Raw genomic sequence first — 16,905 nt, 5'->3', positions numbered from 1 at the left:
TCATGATAGCTGTGCTATAAGGAAATTGTATTTAAACTTGGGAAACGACTTTTTTTCTTCTACCTTTTTTATAAATAGGAGTACAAATTGCATACAATAAAATGCAGATTTTATGTACATTTTGATGAGTTTTGACCAACGTATACCTTTGTTCAAAGGCCACCCCCCAAATGATACAGAACATTTTCATCTTTCCACAAAGTACCCGCCTTATACCACATTCCAGGCATTTCTTCTCCCTGGACACAACTATGCTGGTACCAGTCACCATAATTTAGTGTCTCCTATCCTGGAACTTCATATTAATGGAATAACATTATACTTAATCTTATTTTCTGCCTCTATTGCCCAAATGTAAGGTTTATAAGATTAATCCATGGTATTCTATTTACCAATAGTCCTTTCCTTTTTATGGCTGAGTTGTATTCCACTGAATGAATAAAGCTGTTATGAGTGTTCTTTTAGATATCTGTCTGTGGGCAGGTATTTTCATTCCAACTTTAGTGTTGCTAGTCACAGATTTGACTTACTAACTCTATATAGAAGAAGCCACCATGGGAGTAGATTGTTCTGAATAGAAGGGCCTTTTATGCAGTTTTAGCTCTTTGGTCATCTCAGCCCAGGGTTGTGGACCCACTGTCTACCACCATCACCCATCCCCAACCTTCAATACCCATTGAAAATATTCTCAAATTCCGTATGTCTTGAATATCACAGCCAAACAGTGTAATAAAGTCAAGACCCCTTCCACATTCCCATTCTCACTTAAATAATTGGGACTTCCTTCTAACATGTCAACACCTTGTAGCTCGAGAGGAGACACACAGTAGCTATGCCTCTGTTTAGATTGAAAAGCAGCCTGGGGTGCGTGGGTGACTCAGTCGGTTAAGTGTCTGACTCTTGGTTTCAGCTCAGGTCATCGTCTCACTGTTCCTGAGAGCGAGCCCCCATCTGGATCGCTTGGGGTTCTCTCTCTGTTCCTCTCACTCTCAAAATAAGTAAATAAACATTAAAAAACCCAGCAGTCTAACATTTTCAGAGTAATTGCTTCAGAAACTCACCTGACCAACCCACAAGCCCCCTCAGGTAGTGAATTTGAATGCATGCGTTACCACTTTGCATGAATTTTGCATGCATAGTGAAAAATAAGTCAGGTTTCAACAATGCACTTTCTTTTTTTATATATTAAATATAATGTGTTGTCAAACTGATTTCCATACAACACCCAGTGCTCATTCCAACAAGTGCCTTCCTCAGTGCCCATCATCCACTTTCCCGTCTTCCCCACCCCCCATCTGCCCTCAGTTTGTTCTCCATATTTAAGAGTCTCTTATGGTTTGCCTCCTTCCCTATCTGTAACTTTAACTTTTATTTCCCTTCCCCTCCTCCCTGGTCTTCTGTTAACTTTCTCAGGATCCACATATGAGTGAAAACAAATGATATCTGTCTTTCTTTGCCTGACTTATTTCACTTAGCATCACACTCTCCAGTTCTATCCACGTTGCTACAAATGGCCAGATTTCACTCTCATTGCCAAGTTGTATTCCATTGTGTATATAAATCACAATTTCTTTATCCATTCATCAGCTGATGGACATTGAGGCTCTTTCCATAATTTGGCTGTTGTTGAAAGCACTGCTATAAACATTGGGGTACAAGTGCCCCTATGCATCAGCACTCCTGTATCCCTTGGGTAAATTCCTAGCAGTGCTATCGCTGGGTCATAGGGTAGATCTATTTTTAATTTTTTGAGGCACCTCCACACTGTTTTCCAGAGTGGCTGCACCAGTTTGCGTTCCCACCTAAAGTGCAAGAGGGTTCCCGTTTCTCCACATCCTCACCAGCACCTATAGTCTCCTGATTTGTTCATTTTAGCCACTCTGACCAGCGTGAGGTGGTATCTCAGTGTGGTCTTGATTTTTATTTCCCTGATGAGGAGTGACGTTGAACATCTTTTCATGAACAATGCACTTTCTAGGAGGACTTCTGGTGCCTCCTACGTTTTCTGAGCTATAGGAAAGGATATGTTAATAAGACCATATTTAAAATTCACCCCAGTGGTGCTTCAACATCCTTTCTGAGAAAGATGTACTGAGATGTTTGCTATAATCCATGCTAAGACCTTTCTAACACTTTAAGGACTGTGTTACAGCGGAGAATGCTTTATTAGAAAACGGTGGTCTGGCTGTGGGATCCCTGGAGCATTTGCTTTAGCCCACGGGGTAGTGACCCTGTTATCCGTGCTTTGATTCTGGCACACACAGGTTATGCCTGAAGCTCTCACACATTTCCAATGCTTCTAAGAGGTGACACATCTCTAGGTGATTTAATCCCATCAACTGATTCTTTGTTTTTTCTTTTGGAGATGAGCTGATGTGCAGGGGACACCATTTAAACACGAGTGCTTCCAACTCCTGATTTTTAGGGGGGAGGGGCGGTTTCTTCTCAAGGTTATATGATTTCCCAACTGCTTTCTTTTGGACTCTGTTAGCCAAATAGGCATTAAATACCATGCCCATTTTACAGATGGTAAGAATGGAGCAGGTTAAGTGGCTTTTGCCCGTAGGGGCATGTGTATGGTGTGCCTGGAACCATTGTGATCCCCAGCCACGCCTTCAAGGTGACCGAGTGGGAGATGGTGCAACCTGCATCACAGAGACCCCCGACATCAAACCCCTGGGGAAGTGGAGCACCAGTGACGTGCAGATGAGTGCCGTTTTCTTGAAGGATTACATTGCGGTGAAGCAGAATGTGCCAAGTACTTGTCCCGCAGCACAGGGCACTATGCGGCCAAATGCTTCTGAAAAGCCTGGTGCCCTGCTGTGGAGAGCCTCACCAACTCGATGACGTTGCATGGCCATAACAACGGCAAGCAGCTCATGACCATGCCTATTGCCAAGTGTACCTTGGAGATGACCTATCTGCTCACCGGTGAGAAACCACACATCACCCCCCTGACCGAACAGGTCCTGGTGCATGTGATTATTCACAGGTTCTGGGAGGACTCAACCCGAACTGGGCGAACCAGAACAGTGAAGCATCAGGCCACCGATGTGTCCCCACTACGGCCTGGGAATCAGGCCGTCTGACTGCTGTGCACAGGTGCCCGTGGGGCCGCCCTCTGAAACATCAAGACCATTGCTGAGTATCCAGCAGATGAGCTCATCAGTCAAGCCCAGGGTTCTTCTAATTCCTATGCTATCAAGAAGCACGAGCTGGCAAGTGTACTCAGGTCCAACCATTGGTCCCCTGGCTGTGGCCCCAATAAACCTAACTGCCCACCCCAGTCTGGGTGGAAGCAAAACCTCGTCTCTGTTCTGAGAGAAATCCCTGAAGTAATTGTAAATTTTTGTAAATGAAAGACAAGTGGATACTTACTGTAGGGGAGGGGCTTGGCAAGGTAGCCCCTCCAAATCTCCCTAAATGTACCCAGCTAGCACTGAAGGATGGGGGAGAGTCAGTAAATCTGCACACGAATGAAGAAACCTGAGAGGAAAAGGATCTAGATTCTGAATGCTTTCTCTTTCAGGGGCCAGTATTTGAGAGCGTGCCTGGTGAATCAGGATGGTGGGAACTGAAGGTCGTGAGGCACGAAGAACACCAAAGAGGAAAACTTTATGGCGGAAGAAGGGGTTCACCAACAAATCTGAAAACACCCAAAAACTTAACTCACAAAATCCACTAGAAAAAAATGCAAATCATGTACATAGTTTTAATGTTCTAGTTACTACCTTTAAAAAAAATTAAAGGACAGGCACCTGGGTGTCTCAGTCAGTTAAGCAAAAGACTTCAGGCCAGGTCATGATAGCATCTGACTTTGGCTCAGGTCATGATCTCGTGGTTCATGAGTTCCAGTCCCGTGTCGGGCTCTGTGCTAACAACTCAGAGCCTGGAGCTGCTTCAGATTCTGTGTCTCCCTTCTCTGCCCCTCCCCTTCTTGCTCTCTCTATCTCTCAAACAAACATTTAAAAAAGTAAAAAGAAACCTACATAATTTTAACCCATTTTTTTTATTTATTTAACCTAATATATCCAAAATATTATTGTCTTAAGGAATAATTAATATAAAAATAATGAGATACTTTATATCCTTTTTTCATGTATTAAATCTTGAAATCAAGGGTGTATTTTCTACTTATGGTGCACCTCAATTGGGACAAGTCACATTTCAAGTGCTCTTGCTTTTATTTTTTTATATTAAACATAATTTATTGTCAAATTGGTTTCCATACAACACCCAGTGCTCATCCCAACAGGTGTCCTCCTCAATGCCCGTCACCCACCCTCCCACCCTCCCACCCCCCCATCGACCCTCAGATTGTTCTCAGTATTTAAGAGTCTCTTATGGTTTCCCTCCTTCCCCCTCTGTAACTTTTTTTTCCCCCTTCCCCTCCCCCATGGTCTTCTGTTAAGTTTCTCAGGATCCACATAGGAGGGAAAACAGATGGAATCTGTCTTTCTCTGCCTGACTTATTTCACTTTCAAGCGCTCTTGCTTTTAAGTAGCTTCCATGTTGGATGGTGCGAGGCTTGATGTTCATGGGAGAAAGACAAGAAACGCCCTCTTAGCAGTCACTCTCCCAAGAGTTCTGAGCAAGAGTGTGAGCTAGAGCTGTAACCATAAGGTGTGATGAGCTATATCTCAGGACACAGAGGGTAGTGAGGATGACACCGGGGGACAGCAGTATAACCACAGCCCCACACTGTGGGCCACAAGTGGACCGAGCATTTTGCTTTACCCACTCCCTATTGTTTGGAAAAAGAGTCAGTCCCAAAATTCCTGGCCAGTTGGTGTAAGGAGAAGAACCCAAGAGAGAATTTGGTCTTATGTCAAGTTGAAGCAAAGGAGACTTCAGCCAAGAGTCTGAAAAGAGAAATATAATGTCCTCTGTTTTGGAAGTCTGTGACATGGGTCAGACCAGTAACAATTATTTAGTTGTGCATCAGCCTTCCCACCCCACGCCAATATGGCACAAGGGCCTTGAGGGGAGGAATTAGGATATTCTCTTTTATAATAGTTGCTGAAATTTCTGTGGCACCACAGTTGTGGTAAACTGGATAAGCGTGGTCTTCTTCAACCTCTTCCCAGCACCTAGAATAGGACTCGCCATGGAGTCATATGCATTAAAAAGTCATTGAAAGACTGACCAGAGAAACCTGAGCTCCTTTCCTTTCTTCTTGCAGCTCCCTCCTTCCAAAATGGACATAACCAGAAGGTTCACACTGCTTGTGTCTCAAGTAACTTTTTTTTGAAGTTTATTTGTTTGAGAGTGACAGAGACAGCACGAGTGGGGGGAGGGGGTAGAGAGGAAGGGAGAGAAAGAGAATCCCAAACAGACTCCACGCTGTCAGTACAGAACCCGATGTGGGGCTCGAACTCACCAAGTTGTGCATGACCTGAATTGAAACCAAGAGTCGCATGCCTAACTGACTTAGCTGCCCAGGCGCCCCTCAGGTAAATTTCTGTAGGCCCTTACTATCCTTACCTACCTACATAAGTCAATGGGAAGAAAAAACTATAAGAAAAATTATTGGAATAAAAGATGTTACATTTGCATGATGTTTTAGATCATATAGAATGTTCTCGTATGCAAATCTCATTTAAGCCTTCACATTTTACATGTTCAGAGAAGGTAAGACCCTCGGTTCACTCAAGTGACTAACAAATCATTCAGCTGGAAACTGATCTTACAACACCTGACTCCAAATCCAACTAATTTTAGTCTTCCTTTCCCTGCATTATGGCTGCCTTCAAATGCAAGACCACCTTGTACTGATAATAAAATGCTCTGCACAAATTCATGATATTTTTACCATGTTGTTATCAGGAGTACTCAGTTAGCCCTAAGAAAATATTATTATATGAAACTGCCTTTGACCTATCTTTACATATATTAAATACAACTATTGACCCACCAGAAAACCCAGAGTGTCTCTAAATAAAGATTTTCATTTTCCAGGTTATACCATGATAGTTTGTCTTCCAGAATAAAATGACTTCTTTGGAAGCAGGGGAGAATTGATTTCTTAAATCTGACCCAGACGTCAGATTGGTGTGCTTTATTGTAGGAGTCTAACTGAATGTTTTCTTAGCAGGATCTCCTGTTACTGGAACAAGGAGATTTTGCACAATTTATTCATCGAAGCAATGGGGGAAAACAGGCCAGACCACACAGCTGGCTTAGAAAACAATGTAAATGCCTTTTTGTTCAGTAAACAATTGAAGAGGGAAAATAATTTCCTCCCAAGCCAACTGAAAGTGGGAAAGGACAAACATTTGCTTTTGCCAAATTCAGTCTGAATTATTTATCACCTGCTACAGAACAGGGTATGTGAATAATATTGTAAGAAGCGGTAAAGTTCTGACACCTTCTCAAGAAATAGTTTGTAAGTATTTTGTAAATAGTTTGTGAATTGTCAATAAATTACCACGTATCAGTCCATGTAAGGAGTGGGTCATGGGCAGTTGTGGCCATCATTATACTCTCCTCGGTTCTACATCTTGGCCGAAAAAACTCTTAACACTTCTCAACACGCTGTTGAGAAATGAGTGGACTTGAAGCCCAGAGACCTGGCTTCATTCTGTAGCTGCATTGTCTTCTTCGAGTCACCAAAAATTTCTGAGCTTCCTCTCTCCTGTTGTTAAGCACGCTAAAAATATCTACTTTGTAGGGTTGTGCTGAGAATTAAGTGAGCTAATAGGAGTGAAATGTCCTTGTGCAATACCTGATCCATAATATTAACACCCACAGATCGGTGATCTGTAGGGGGAACATACACTCAGAAATATAATTTTCCTGATTTAAATATGGCTGCAAAACTGGTGTTGCCTGTCTACTAAGCTGATAATCATGCCTGCTCCTACAGTGAACTTGAGATGATTAAAGACTAATGCATCACTCATTCGTGTATTCTTTCACTGCATCATCATTTTTAAAAAAAGTTAATTTATTATCTACTGTGTGTGTGGCACCATACCAGACCCAAGGCAGACAACATATCTATTCCCCATAGACTACAACCTATAGCCTACTATTGATGGGGAATGGCAGGTGGTAAATGTCGTTATACAGGAAGGGCCTTGGCTCCCTAATGTGAGACTGATGGTTTCAATGTCAACCGTGCACAGCAAAAGACGTTCTCAAAAGGGTGTTTAAGACACCCAACTCATTATTCCAGCTTGCAGTCACAGGGTACCAGGCTGAGATACAGAGAAACAGCCTTCCCTTCTGAGGAGCACACAGGTAAACTCTTATGTTAAGGAGAAGCAAGAGTTCATTGGCAATCAAATTATAAGAATTCCGCACTTAAACAAGTGTTCTTCAAACAAAAATCAAAGGAAAGTATAAGATCTCACTTCTATTGATAATACTCTGCAGCAGAAACCAGATCTGAGAACACAGTGATCAGTACAAACTTCAGACAAAGATGGAGTTTTAAATACATGGTGTTAGGAGAACTGGGAAAATCATTTTGTAAAAAAAAGATAAAAATTAGATTTATATCACACCATATACAAGAATAAATTCTAAATGGATTAGAAACCTAAATACAAAAAATGGGACCATATATATACTATATGGGTGAATTCCTTTTTAACTACAGAGTAGAGACAGGCTTCCTAAATATGACCCAAAATCCAGAGGCAGTAAAGAAAAGTTGATAAAATTGACTACAGAAAAATATGTAAAAATGCATCACACAAAACATCATAATCAAAATCAAAAGACAGCTGGGGAAAAAAGCAACATGTACCACAGCCAAAGGTTTAAAATGCCTAATAAGCAAGGAATTCTTAAAATTTTAAGGACAAAGGACAAAAATAATAGAAAAATAGAAAAAAAATATATATGGACATACAATTCGGAAGAGCATATAAACATCACTCTAAATATATTAAAAAGTTCAAATTAGTTAAATAAATGCAAGTTATAATAATGCTTGAGTTATTTTTCACCTCTCAGATTGACAAATGATTTAAAAGTAAGAAAACAAATGGTACTGAAACGACTGGATAGCCACACGCAGAGACAGAATCTAGACACAAGCCTCACACCCTTCACAAAAAATGGACTGAAAGTGGATTCTAAACATAATTTAAAGTACAAAACTGTTGGGGTGCCTGGGTGGCTCAGTCGGTTGAATGTCCGACTTCGACTCAGGTCATGATCTCACAGTTCATGAGTTCGAGCCCCGCGTCAGGCTCTGTGCTGACAGCTCAGAGCCTGGTGCCTGCTTCAGATTCTGTGTCTCCCTCTCTCTCTCTCTCTGCCCCTACCCCGCTCATGCTCTGTCTTAAAAATAAAACATTAATTTTTTTTTTTTTAAAAGTACAAAACTGTAAAGTTCCTAGACGATAACATAGGAGGAAACCCACCCAATCTTGGACAAAGTAATGACTTTGTAGATACAACACAAAGGCATGACCCATGGAAGAAATCATTGATGAGCTAGACTTCATGAAAATTAAAATTTTCTGGTCTGGGGAAGACGCTATAAACAGAATGAAAAGACAAGCCACCGACTTGGAGAACACATTTGCAAAAGACATGTCTGATAAGGGACTGTTATTCAAAAATATAGTCTTAAGTGAGAAAATGAATGGCATAATTTTCAAAACTGGGTGCAAGACCTGAACAGACACCCCACCAGAGAAGATAGAAAATATACAGATGGCACATAGCATATGAATGGATGCTCAGCATCATATGTTATTAGGGAATTGCAAATTAAAACAAGATGCTACTACTCACCTATTAAAATGGCCAAAATCTAAAACACTGATAACACCAAATGCTGGCAATTGAGGATGTGGAACAGCAGGAGCTCCCCTTCATTGCTGATGAGAGTACAAAATGGTACCACCACTTGGAAGACAGTTGGGTATTTTTTTTTTTTTATTTTTATTTTTTAACATTTATTTATTTTTGAGACAGAGAGAGACAGAGCATGAACGGGGGAGGGGCAGAGAGAGAGGGAGACACAGAATCGGAAGCAGGCTCCAGGCTCGGAGCCATCAGCCCAGAGCCTGACGCGGGGCTCGAACTCACAGACCGCGAGATCGTGACCTGAGCCGAAGTCGGACGCTCAACCGACTGAGCCACCCAGGCGCCCCTAGTATTTTTTTTTTTTTTTTTTTTTTTTACAAAACTAAATATACTCTTACCCTTATGACACAGGAGTCATGTTTCTCAATATTTACCAAAGGAACTGAAAGCTTGCACCCATACAACAACCTAAGCACAGATGTTTATAGTAGCTTTGTTCTCATTTGCTGAAACTCAGAAGCAACCAAGATATTCTTTGGTAGGTAAATGGATTGAAAGAAAGAAGAAAGAAAGAAAGAAAGAAAGGAAGGGAGGTAGAAAACTACATCCAGACAATGGAATATTATTCAATACTCAAAAAAGTGAGCTATGAAGCCATGAAAAGACATGGAGGAACTTTGAATGCATATTATGAAAGGAAAGAAGTCAATCTGAAAGGCTACGTACTATATGATTCCAACTATATGACATCCAGGAAAAGACAAAACTATGGAGACAGCAAAAAGATCAGTGGTCAGCAGGGCCTAGGGAAGAGTGACGGATGAACAGGGACAGCATGGAGTATTTATAGGGCAGTGAAACTGTTCTATATAATATTAGAATGGCAGATATATGTCATTATATATGTCATTATTTGTCAAAACCCATACAGTGTATAACACCAAGGGTGAGCCCTAATGGAAAGTATGAACTTTGGTTATGATGTATCAGAGTGGGTTCATCAATTGCAGCAAATGTAGCACCCTGACCAGGGATACTGATGGTGGCGAAGGACACCCATGTGCGGGGCGGTGAATATACAGGAACTCTCTACTCTCCACTCAATTTTTCGGTGAACCTAAAACTACTCTAATATACAAAATCTCTTACAAAAATAGAACATATCCTGTTGGTAAAACTGTGAGACAACACATTCTCTTCAAACATTACTGGTAGACATGCGAACCAATACAACCCTTCTGGAGGGGAACTCCAGACCCAACAAAACTACCCACATGCTTACCTTTTGACTCCACAATTCAATTCCTAGGAATCTACGGCATGACATAACAGATATGCACAAGGTTATTCGTGGCAGCATTGCTTGTTATTTCAAAATATCAGAAACTACTTAAATACTCAAAGCAGAATTATTGAAAATAAATGTGGCACGTCCACACAAAGTAATAGTATGTACCTATAGCAAAAATCAAGGAAGATCTCCTTTGATTAGTATGATGTGATTTTCAGAATATACTATCCCATGAAAAAAGCAAAGTGCAAAGTCGTGTCTACGGTATGCTACCCTTCATGTAAGAAAGAAAAGGATATAAGAAAATGCACCACACATAATTTTTGCAAAAGTTGAACAGGGAGGATAAACCAAAAACTAAAGAGATTGACTATATGCAAAGGATAGCTAGGAAAAGGCTGGACAGGAGCAGAGAGGAGGGCCAAGTGGTCTTATAAGGAGAGAGGGCCGCTTCTCCGAGTGGACTTCTTTAGATAGCCCTCACTCTTAACGTCACAGGAATATTTCACAAACACCCCCAAATAAATCATTAAAATCAACCAGAATGCAGGGGAATCCAAGGTGGAGAATAAAAGACACAAAATGAACTTCACCACATCGCCGCGAGTATCTAAAGCGCACCGAAGGGGTTGGGGAAGCAAAGAACTGACCTAAACCACCTTGAAAAACTGGCATTTGGATAAAATATCTGGTAAAGCACAAGACAATAAGAACTGCGTGCAAATGCTGTCATTCAGTAAAATCGTTTCTCATAGAGATACGGGTTAGCAGTTCTAAAACTATTTGACGTGTGTAATAGGATTATGTGAGGATTATATACTGTGCATGATGCGAGCAGGATTTCTTGCAGCCACAGAATGGGGGTGAGGGTGGGTACATGGCACCTCTCTGAATTATCTTTGCAGTTTCCTATGAATCTATAATTATTTCCAAAAAATAAAAATGAAAAAGAAGGGCAAGGGCAGCAGGTAGCTGGAAGGACCGGGTCGAGATGTCTAGTCTGGTCAGTCCACGGGGCTCCAAGGCATTTGTAAATCTGCATATGCTCTCATAAGGGAATGTGTGTGAGCGTGTGCATGTGTGCGCATGTGCACACACACTTTTACATAGGCATAAGTATGTATAAATAGAAAGGTGATGACTTTAGAAGAGATTTTTTTTTCCTGATGTTTCTTATTTTTCTACCATGAACATATATTATCTTTAATGGAAGAAAAGAGAGGCATTTATAATAACGTTAGAGAAAAAAAATGGAATTACTTGTCCAACTTAAACAATTCATCTATAGGGAAACCGAGGCCCAGAGGGATCGCATGTCAGGGCCAAGCTCCCCCAGTGACCCCATGGCAAGGTGAAGGCCACTGCCATCTATCTGTCCAAGGCTTCATCCACGAAGCCTGTGACATCCTTCTCTCAGGAGGAATCGACCCTTTTCTTCTCCCAGAGTCCAAGTTTCTATAGGAAATGTCAACAGCAGGGCCAAAGAAATTTCACAAAGCGAATAATAGACATATAATTAGTACTGCAGAAAGCAATTTGATTGTTGATGAAAAAGCGAAGTTGTCAACCAGAGGTATGCAAACAGGCTTTCTGTGCCAATAAAATTCCAGCAGACTTGTTTAAAATTCTCTACTGATGAACATCCTTTTCACATAAGGCAAACAGTAATTGTAAAAACACAGAACCACCAAAGTCTTTTAAAAGTCTCTGGCATAGTTTCATTTATGTAAGACTTTTTTTTTTTCCCTTAAAACTAAAATTATCTTAAATATCAATTCCTAAAATTAAATTTAAAAAATAAAAGGCCACTCTTTCTTTGAAATTCTTTAAGTAAAAGATCTGGGTTATTCCTTGAATGCAGGAACAAAGAATTTTGGAAATAAAGAAAGATTTTTAGGCAGTTTGAAAACCCCAGTTTTCTTTAGAAATGACTAAGATTATTACCATTTTAGGATAAAACACACATAAAAGTGTGATTGGAAAATAGCTTATTTTTACTGTGTAAAGAAAATGCCTATTTGATAAAAACTAGCGAGTAGGGAATTTTCTGAAAAAGTTGTTTTGCTTTCAGATTCCATTTATCAATACGTGTTTCAACAAAAATCCATTAAGCACCTGCTTTAGACTGGCCCCACTCCCATTTGGGTTCTGAACATACATCAGTGAATGAGATCAGTAGAGCTTAAACTGTAAGAAATTCGTACGGCTCCAGCCCTAGGAATTTGGAAAATAGCCACATGTTTTTCCCATCGTGAGAAAGGATTGTGATGGACGTGAGAAGAGGCATCACCCTGCTTCATTCTGCACACAAGGGAAAGAGTACCAGCAGTGGCTAAAGATTCAAGCATTTCCCAGACAGCACTTTGCCATAATCACGACCACCCACTATGGTAAGTCATTTCTCTATGTTCCAGCCCTGGGAACTATGATTCAGAAGCTTAAGTAACTAAATGGGGGTAAGACAGAGGTAGCGATAGAGACATTTAAAGAAGGACAAGCTTGAGCAGGTATGGAATACATCCTTTACTCCCATTATCATGTTGAAGAATTTTTGTTAAGGTAGGGAGTGAATGAATGAATGAATGAAGAGAAGGACATAGGGATTCTCATTCTACAGCTATTCCTTACCTACGCATGGGTTAAGTTTCATGTTCTACTTTATTTTTTTTAAGTTTATTGATTTATGGGGGGGGGGAGGGGCAGAGAGAAGAGAGAGAGAGAATCCCAAGCAGGCTCTGTTCTTTCAGCACAGAGCCCAACATGGGCCTCGATCCCACAAACCATGAGATCGTGACCTGAGCTGAAATCAAGAGTTGGTTGCTTAACTGATTGAGCCACCCAGGTGCCCCCATGTTCTAATTTAGAGAGTAAATGGTGGCCCCTTAATTTCTGGGAAGGGCATTCTCTGGAGGCACTGAGCATAGAAGGAATTAGAAAGAAAGGACAGGACTGTGGCCCAGCTCTGATGAGGTGGCAAGAAGGCAAAGAACCTGGGTCACTGCCCCCTTCTTCTTTCCAGTTAGTACCTTCATCAGCTTGGTTGAATAACAGCTAACACCTAGGACTTCAAAACCTCATCCCATAAAATAAAAACAATGAAACGTGTCTCACTGTCCAGTTGTGAGAAGGAAACAAAACAAGCACATTGCGTGCAATTGCGTGGAAGTTTCTTGGCTCCTGGTTGACAGAACCTTCTTTCACAAGCGCCCACCTGAGACCAGGATGGGACCAGCAGAAACAGACTTGGTTGTGGGTTGCGGGGCATGAAACATGTCTGCTGGCTGAGGGAGCTGTGGAGGGAAGAAGGCGAGGGGGTAGGAGCTGGGTGGGCAGAGGCCACACAGTCAGGGTTTTTGAACAGCACCACAGACGTCACCATGGAATGTTGGAGTCGTCCTCCGAAGGTCTTCAAAAGTCAAGCTGAATCCAATCCAGTGAGGCTCCACCTAAAAAGAGCATATGGTCTGGATGGTTTTTCAAGGCCCCTTCTAGCCCTCAGGTTCTGTGACAGAATCATCTTTAAAATAACCAGCCTTTAATTTTTTTTTTCCAGTACCTTCTTTTGTAAAGTCAGAGAGTTCAACCGATTGCTTACCTTCCATTGCCTCTCGGTGGGGTTTATTTATAGAATAATCACATGACAGCCAGAAATACCTTCAGACCAGGAGGGACACCGGCCATCTGTTCCTCTGATAAGGCGCTTCCAGTGATTTCTCCGGGATGCTGGTACTTAACAAAATGTTGCTACGGCATCATCCAATCTGTGTATTTATAGGGAAGGAGAATGTGTGTACGTTACATATTTGGACTTGTTTCTTTCAGCGGGAGAAATATAGCTTCTGCCATATGTTTGCCGCACACATAATTACCTCAGCACTCCATACATCTAATTTTAAATATTTTACCATCCGCAGAGCAGCAGGTTAGAATCTTCCCCTTGAGTCCAGAGACACTTAAACCCATCATCCTGGAACAGAAGCCCTTTGTGGGAGGGTCATTAATCAGATAATTACTAACTTCCAAGCTGATTCTCTAGATAAACACTCCCAGTTTTGAGGTATCTTCTGGAGCTCGGAGAGGAAAGCCATGGTTCCCAGGTGGGTCCAAGGCATGCGCCTTCACTCCCTCTGGCTTCCGCCACCCCCCACAGCTCCTCTTGCGTGCATGAAGGGCCTTTTGGTAAGAATGAGACCTGTAGCTTCGCTTAGTATATTCTTGTACCTCATGCCACACTGCGCTACACATGGTATGTGAGGTACCTGATTTTGCTTCTCACAGCAGCTCTGAAGGGTGGGACTCATACCCCCACCTTACAAGTGATCAGACTGAGGCTTACAGAAGGAAAGTATCTAGTAAAGGACAGAGCTGGCCCTCAAGCACAGACCTAGCTCTCTAGAGGGGACACCATTTTGTTAAATACTTCAAACATGGATTCAACCAAGATTACCGAAACCCCTCCCAGCACCTGCTTTGACCTTGGGAATACGGTGCTCCACAGAAAAGGCAGAGTCCTCTCTCTCACGGGACTGGGAATTCTGTCAGCAGAGGACGGACAAACAGCAGGGGAGAAAATGGCAGGTACTCAGGAAGCTATGATGGAAACAACGCAGGACAATACACAGGGAGAGCCCCGAGGTCACTTCGACTTTAGCTTTGTGGAATGAGCTGAGACCCGAAAGAGACGAGGCTGGGCAAGGGAAGCTCCTGAGGCAGAACATTCTGGGCAGAAGGAACATCTGTAAGCTCATCCCCTTTACAAGTTCAGATGAAAGATAGGTGGAACCAGATCCTCTGTGCAGGCGGGGATCCAAGTATAGAGAGGAGTCTCAGAGGCAGACAGGGACATGTTTTATAGAAGCTTTCAGACCAGGGCAGGGAGATTGACTTTTCTTGAGGTGTCTGAGTGGCTACTTGTGGAGCTGGAAGTGTTTAAGGGGAGATTTTCATCATCTGGTTTACACCTTTCAGAACTCAGAATTGTACGTGGCCGGGGGTGGGGTTGGTGAGCACAGAAGCAAGAGGAACCATTAGGTCACTACCGCAGCAACACCCAGCCCAGCAGGTAGATGGAGTGTTGCTGCCACCCGTGTGAGGGGTGGCCGGGAGGGGGGACAGGGCATCCTTCCCATATGAGCTCTATCTAGAAAGATAACCAAGATCTCATTAGGCAGGGGAATGGAGAAGAATATTTCACTTAGAGGGAACAGTGACTGCAAATATATGGAAGTCTCTAAGTACAGGGTAAGTTAGGGAAGCAGTAAATATTTGTCCCCAGACTATGGTGGGACCCAAACTGTTAGGAACAGGCGGTGAGGGGCCTTGAGCCTGTTCCTATATATAAGGCCTTCCTATATATAAGGGCTTCTCCACAACGAGAATGATTGTCCCTTCCTCTAGGTGGACAGAGCCCACACCAGAGCTCATGGGAAGGAAAAGTGGGAACAGCGATCACTTCAGCTCCTCCTTCCTGATGACACCCTGAGCTACATCTAGAGCAGTGTGCAGAAATGTCTGATGTCCCTTCTCTACTCCCTCACCCCACTCCTGCCACCCTCTTACAAGGTCTATTCTGGGTTCTTGCTCAGTTCGCTAGTGCTTATGCATAGGACTGCCTGGTGGGAACAGTATGTGCCCCACATAGGAAATGGTGGTCCACACCCAGGACTGGTGCCAGGAGTCTCACCCTGGAAGGTTCCATGCTAGATGTTTGCAATAGACCCTTGATCCTCTAAGTGGAATAGCAGTATCAGAATTTCCTGGCGTATGTTAGAAATGCAGAATCTGGGGGCACCTGGGTGGTTCAATCGGTTAAGCATCTGACTTTGGCTCAGGTCACCATCTCACGGTTTGTGAGTTGGAGCCCCACAGAGGGCTCACTGCTGTCAGCCTGTCAGCCCCGAGCCTGCTTGGGATCCTCTGTCCCCCTCATTCTGCCCCTCCCCCACTTGTGCTTTCCCCAAAACTCAATATAGAAAAAAAGAAATGCAGGATCTCCAGCTTACCCTAGAGTAATTGAATCAGGCTCTGCATTTGAGCAAGATTCCCAGGTAAGTTGCATGCACATCTGAATCTGAGAAACACTAGTCCAGATAAAACATGTTCTGCCAAAGATAAGTCATGGCCGAGAAAGCCAGAAAGGGTCCAGAACTGTGCAGAAACCCACCGCGTGATGCTAGCTGAGGCCTGGGATCCGCAAATCCTGTGTCGAGGGCATGGGTGGGCACTGAATGTTTCGGTCCCCATTGCCAGCTATGCTTCTGACACAGAGTTAGAGGCAGACAATGTGTTCTTAGGGCCGTGCCTTCCCTTGCTTCCTTGTGTCTACCAGTGAAGATACTTCTTTTAACGGATGCAAAGACAAGGTTGGAAGGTTCTCCTAATAAATAAATTTCCCTGAAGAAAAACAGAATATTTTCCCTTGACTGCCATCAGAAGAACTTAAAGTGCTCAGGAGAAGAAGAAGAAGAAGAAGAAGAAGAAGAAGAAGAAGAAGAAAAGGAGGAGAAGGAGGAGGAGGAGGACGAGGAGGAGGGGGAGGAGGACGAGGAGAAAAGTGGGAAAAAGAAATCTATAAAGAAAATGAAAAACTGTATAAATTGCTTTATGACCACAAGAAATGTCCAATGAGTTATCTGTTCATACAGAGCATTAGGTGCTGTCGTTCATTGGGGGAATCTACTCTTTTACTATGCTATATTATTGATCCACAAGCAGACATTCTCTTTCCTTGCATTATTTTTTTATAAACTTACCACCTTTTAACACTACATAATCTCTTAGTTTTAACGTTTGGGTCTGAATCCTTAGGGTGATCTCAGTCTGAGGTGACTCTGGTTTGAGGTGTTGGC

General features: G+C 42.5%; 1 pseudogene; it reads left to right on the top strand.

Moving 5' to 3' along the window:
* The window catches only part of LOC132693142 (small ribosomal subunit protein uS7-like), a 68,052-nt pseudogene that overhangs the window by 24,433 nt on the left and 26,714 nt on the right, over positions 1–16,905 (top strand).

Source organism: Panthera onca, chromosome B1 (assembly GCF_046562875.1).
Source record: "Panthera onca isolate mPanOnc1 chromosome B1, mPanOnc1 haplotype 2, whole genome shotgun sequence".
Classification (NCBI taxonomy): Eukaryota; Metazoa; Chordata; class Mammalia; order Carnivora; family Felidae; genus Panthera; species Panthera onca.
Note: the sequence above shows the minus strand (reverse complement) of the source record. Positions and strands in the feature narration are given on the sequence as shown.